Below are 6,546 nucleotides of genomic sequence, written 5' to 3' on the forward strand. Positions count from 1 at the left end.
CATCGTCATGGTTTTCTGAGTCTCCTTAGTTTATCAGTATCCGTTTCCCAGTTTAGTTTAGGTTCAGTTTAGTCACGGTGTTTCTGCTTTGTGTTGAGACCTGTCATCAGCCACAATAAAGGCTCGCTTTTTACTCCGGTCTACTCTCTTGTGTTCGCACCTGGGTCCACCACACACACCCCCGCACGGTCTGTCCCCTCAGATCGTGACAGTACGACGCGACCATGCCGGACCCAGCGACACAAGAGCAGGAGATCATTTGGACAGTGGAGTCGCTATGCGGCAAGTGGCTGCAGTGTTCCAGAGAGGAGGAACGGGAAGAGTTAGTCCGCCAAGTAGGGGTATGCGTGTCCGTGTTCCCCTGGTTATGCATCCCCTCATCATTGACTTTCTCGTCTCCACTCTCCAAAAACAAACATAAATATGATTTTTAATGCTGTTATATCAAAGGTATTTTTTTTAAGATTTCCCTTCAGTATCCTGTAAACGTTCCTTTTAAATTTTCCCAGAATTTCCTCTTTATTTATACAAATAAATCTAACTGAGACACTAGGACTCATTTTCAAAAGTGACCTGTTTAAAATATTCATACAAAAGTATATCATGTTAAAACACACTATAATGATTACAATTCATATAATCAATTAACTGGAAAAATACAAAAAAAAATAAAATACAATAACAAGCATTAGGAACAGGAACAGCCACTGATGCTTTCTGCATTGTCCTTAGAATAAGTTTAAAACCCTTCAGTTTAGTTAAGCTGCACAGCTTCAGGTCCTGCTGTCATTTGTTCCAAGAATAAGAAGCATTGTAAGAAAATGTCTTTTTCCCAATACAAATATAAATATAATATCAAATATTTAAAAAAGGACATGAGTCATGAAGTCAGCTACAGACCGTAAATGTCTGTAGCTGTAGATTTATTGTGCTGCAGTGAACATCAGTTACTGCAGAGCTGAAGTTTTACAACATCCAACATTTTAGTGAAACCGGACGTTTATGAGTGCTGGAGTCTGAGGAGACATTTCAGAGCTGGAGGTTTTTTTGGAGATGATGCTGAAGAACAAACTGCCATTTGAACCAGTTTATGTTTAAAGATCTTTCAGACAGTTCAGAGCTCGCTGCTTTATCTCTGTGAAATGTTGGGTTGTTTTTATGAATTATTACAATAAATCAATGATCAAAGTCTTTGTGTTCAACTAAAACTAATCAACAGCTTTGATTACACTCTGGTTTGTTCCTGAATGGCTTCAGGGCCCTGTGGTGAGGTGGGGGGGGGGGGTTCACTTGAACAATGGAGACCTGGACCTGTAGGTCCTGTTCTGTCTCATCCAATCAGCATGCAGCTCTCATGATATAAATCAGCCTAAAGGGCAGAGTCCCACAGTTCACACTGAGAACATCACCCAGACCACGATGGATGGAAGCAGGACCACAGAGCACAGATCCAGCATCCAGACTCCATCCAGTCCCAACAACAAGACTCCGACCTCCAGGACACCTCCTGTCCTCTCCTCATGTACGGTCAGCCAGACACGCTTCTACTTCGCTCCGATGGACTTCAGGCTTCAGATTTAATCAATACCAGTTATTGATTACATCATTAACTGGCTGTTTAACAAGTTTCATGCAGAAGAATAAATTTGAGCCATTCAGTAAAACAAAGATGCAATCATCTTTGTTTTACTGAATGGCTCAAATCAACCTTGTTGGATTCATATTCAAAGCGATCAGTCAGATCATCTTTACTTTGGTACAGTTTTCTTCTGGATGTGCTGCATATGGAATGATCTTTAGTCCCATGGGGGGAAAAACATAATTAGAGCAAATAATTTCATTTCACCGGTGTAAATCCAACAATCACGTGGGCAGAACTCAGCAGCTATGCACACAAAGAAACCACTGCGCCTGCAAGAGTTTCTCTTTTGCTCATGCGCTTTATCCGTGCGCTTAAACTAAGAAACACACATCAGTCCTAAGAATCAGATCAAACTGTTTCTTTGTCTACTGAGTAAACCTCAATTTATAATTATATATATTATATTATTGTGTCCAGCCTGTTTAATCATCAAGCACCAATTCTGTTTACATTATACATGCTTCCCTTAGGCAGCATCATTAGAAGACATAGCATACATTTACACTGCTATGCAGATGACACCCAGCTCTATCTGTCCATGAAGCCAGATAACACACACCAATGAGTTAAACTGCAGGAATGTCTTAAAGACATAAAGACCTGGATGGCCGCTAACTTTCTGCTTCTTAATTCAGATCAAACTGAGGTTATTGTACTCGGCCCTGAAAATCTTAGAAATATGGTATCTAACCAGATTCTTACTCTGGATGGCATTACCTTGGCCTCCAGTAACGCTGTGAGGAACCTTGGAGTCATTTTTGCTCATTTTGCTTTGGCTCTTGACAGAGGCAGTCACATCTCTCTCCCTCTCCTCCCTTAGCTTTCCTGCTTGGCTTCTCATGTCCTTTTCTAGACTCGTCTAACTCTAACCTTCAGAGAGTCTCTCAGTTTTGTTCTCGAAGCCTAAAGAATTGCATGTCACGTCCTTTTTACATGGTGGAAGACGTAAAGAGGGAAGGATGTAAAGGGTGCAGGTAACTGTATGTGCAACACGCAACATGTACGTGTAACTTACTAAGATTGATTGATTGATTTTTGACCAGGATATGTCCTTCATTGTGCATATTAAACAAATATTTTCTTCCATTTGTACAACATCTCTAAACTACTAGTACCATATCACCCTATTAGAGCACTTCGCTCTCACACTGCAGGCTTACTTGTTGTTCCTAGACCTTTCAAACTACAGACCGATCTCTAACCTCTCATTATTATCCAAGATCCTGGAGAGACTAGTTCTCTCCCAGCTCCAGGCGTACTTGGACACGAACAATATTGCTGAGAAATTTCAATCTGCTTTTAAGCCACTGCATAGCACTGAAACAGCGTTGGTTAGAGTTCTTAATGATATTCTTGTAATTACTGATACTGGACGCTCTATGGTCCTAGTTTTACTGGACCTCTCTTCGGCTTTTGATATGGTGGACCATAACATCTTATTATTAAGACTTGAACACACTGTGGGTATTAGAGGCACTGCCCTCCACTGGTTTAAATCATACCTCGCTGACAGGTCCTTTTCGGTTAACTTGGGCACCTTCTCCTCTTCCTCTGCACCAGTCTGTTGTGGTGTGCCTCAAGGATCATTTTTAGGCCCTATTCTTTTCTCATTGCACCTAGAGGGAGCAAATACAATCTTTGAAAAATACAATATCGCCTTCCACTGTTACGCCGACGACAGATCTATTTTGAACTTACTGATGACCTTACTGTGTCCCTGCACTACTTTCCAGAATGCATGCGTGAGGTCAAAGAATGGTTCCTGAGTAATTCCCTCGACTGAGACTGTGGTGTTCAACAGTAAAATCCCTCGTGCCCAACTCTGTGCTGCCCTGGGTCCCTTTGCTAGCTTTTCTTGTGACTATGTCAGTAACTTGGGTGCACTGCTGGATAGCTCGTTCAAAGTCGATAAGCAAGTGTCTGCTGTAGTGAGATCTAGCTTCCACCAACTGCGCCTTATCTCTAAGGCTAGGCATTATGTTCCGCATGAGGACCTGGAGAAGCTTATTCACGCTTTTGTGACCTCCAGGTTGGATTATTGTAACTCCTTGTACTACAGTCTTCCCTCTTCTCTTCTTCTTAGACTGCAAACAGTCCAAAATGCAGCAGCCCGCCTCTTGACTGGTGCCAGGAAATTTTGCCCTATTACTCCTGTCCTAGCTAGCCTGCATTGGCTGCCCATAAAGTACCGTATTCAATTTAAAATATTACTCCTTACATTCAAAACTATTAATAAATTAGCGCTGAGTTATCTTAGTGAACTTCTCAAACCACATACTCCTGCTAGAACACTCAGATCTGCCACTCAACTACTTCTTACGCAACCCAGATCTCGGCTGAAGTCTCGGGGTGACCGTGCGTTTGCTCTGGCTGCCCCGGGACTGTGGAATAACCTTCCTCTCGACCTCCGCGCATCTGATTCTATTGCACTGTTTAAAACACGACTAAAAACCCACTTATTCAATCTTGCCCTTCCCTCTAGTTAACATTTCTTTTATGATTTTATATCATGCACTTTTATGCTCATTTAATTCCTTGTTTGTTCTGTATCTGTTACTTTCCTATGTATCAGTGACAGTTATCTGCTTGCATACCTAGTACTTGCTTTGGTCCTATTTCTGTTATCTTCCTTTTATTCTCTATGTTACTTGGCATACCCTTGGTTTTAAGTGTGCTTTATAAATAAAGTTCGTTATTATTATTATTATTATTCTCATTATTATTTAAAAGTAGAATGGGAGGCAGAGCCTTCAGTTTTCAGGCCCCTCTTCTGTGGAACCAGCTTCCAGTTTGGATTCAGGAGACAGACACTATCTCTACTTTCAAGATTAGGCTTCAAACTTTCCTTTTTGCTAAAGCATATAGTTAGGGCTGGACCAGGTGACCCTGAATCCTCAATAGGCATATGCTGCTGGGGGATTCCCATGATGCATTGGGTGTTTCTCCTTCACTCAACTTTTTTGTTTGTTTTTACCTCTCTGCATTTATTTGTTAGTTATAATTAACTTCTGTTCCTCCCCTCACCTGAACCCGTCGCAGCAGATGATTTTAGTGATATTTGTAATAATCTGATAAACAATTTTTCTGTGTTTTAATGAATTATCGCTCATCAACAGCTCCTGTTAGAACCAGTGAGGAACAAAAGTTGCTCCATGCAGGAAAGCTGTGTGCAGCAGATCACACATTTTCTAAATGTTCACCATTGGTCAGGCATTGCTATCAGCGTAAGAAGGAGACAGAAGAAAATACAAAGTTTATAAATTCTTCTTTTACTCGAGCAAACCAAGTAGAAACAGAGAGCATGTTTCTCTCATAGTTAGGAGCTTGAAAGAAGTGACTGAACGGGTGGAGAGTCTCAGGTATTTAAACCCTAGTGGGGGTCGTCCCTTAAGAGGTGGTTCTTAACCCACTATTAACCATGTGTGCCGTCACATGAGTCAGGCGTAGGTCATTACCTGTTTCCTGCCTTCTCTGTATAACTGTAGAGCCTACAAAATTAAGCACTTTGAGGCACCTGTTGTTGTGATTTTCTGAAAATGAATAAAGTTGAGTTGAATCCAATTCAATTAAGTACACGTGTGTACTACATGTACATGTGATGTTTTATATACTGTACCAGCCATGATAGAAAGAAATAAGATGTTGGTACATATTTAACATAATTGGACTTGATGTGTAAAGCGCTATCGGTGTTATGTAACGGCTGTGTGCAGGCAGGAAAAGGACCCAAGGTGCAGACTCCGGAGGCAAAACTTGAACTCAAAACAGCTTTAATGCTGAACTCAAACAGGGTAACAAAACTGAGACTACAAAAGAACCTTACACAGAACACACACAGCAAGATAAGGGTAGATCACAACCATGACAAACTGAAACACAGGGCTTAAATACATAGAGGGAGCAATCAGGGAATGGACAACAGGAGGGAAACACAGCTGGGACAAATCAGAACTGACGAGACCAGGAAGCGTAATCTGAACACACTGAGATAAGACAGAGACCTTCAAAGTAAAACAGGAAACACATAACACAGACTCACATGCAGACTCACATGCAGGCACTACAGAGGGAACAGAGACGTGGGACCAGGGCAGACACAGACACTGACTGGACACGGGGATATAGCGGACAGGGGAGACAGCAACTAAGGATAACACAGAGACAAACCATAAGACATAACTCTAACAAAAACCCAAAGACTAGAAATTATAAATAATATAATAAACTCAAAAACCCTGGGTCAACGACCCAGGCATCCTAACATTCGGGTCCTTAGGGACTAGTAAGGTGCTATACAAATACAGGCCATAATTATCCCTAAAGTTTCCATTTCTTTGTATTTTCTCTCTCTCTCGTCTAACTTTTGCCAGTCTCTCTCCATGAATTTGCTTTTATTCGTTCATTTTTATATTTGTGAGTTCCTGTATTGACTGTTGTTATTTTCTGACTGCCAATTTGAAAACTTTGGTGAAAGAAATATGTAGAAATGCAGGAGGAGGAATCAGCAGTGATCTGATCACAATAGTTATTGAATGCATCCACAACACTGTAGTTAGATTTCCAGGGAGATTCAGTTCAATTTTATTTATACAGCACCAACTCACAACAACAGGTGCTGTATATTGTAAGGTAGACGCTACAATAATATGGTGGCATGTCAGGTTACATCGTAGTGTTCAGACGAGTTATTATTATAGGATTATTTATAATGTTTCACTACAACACTATAGTGTTTATAGTGGAAGGTACAGGTTTGCTGCTGAAGCATAAATACACAGTTAGCCTTCAATCCGATGGATGTCATCACATGAGGCCAAAAGCTGAAGTATTAATAAAATTACATTTTTGACTGGTTTGGCCTATTTGTTTGTTTTCAGGATTCTTCACTCAGTTTTGCACAGGTC

The sequence above is a fragment of the Astatotilapia calliptera genome, chromosome 12 (assembly GCF_900246225.1).
Source record: "Astatotilapia calliptera chromosome 12, fAstCal1.2, whole genome shotgun sequence".
NCBI lineage: Eukaryota > Metazoa > Chordata > Actinopteri > Cichliformes > Cichlidae > Astatotilapia > Astatotilapia calliptera.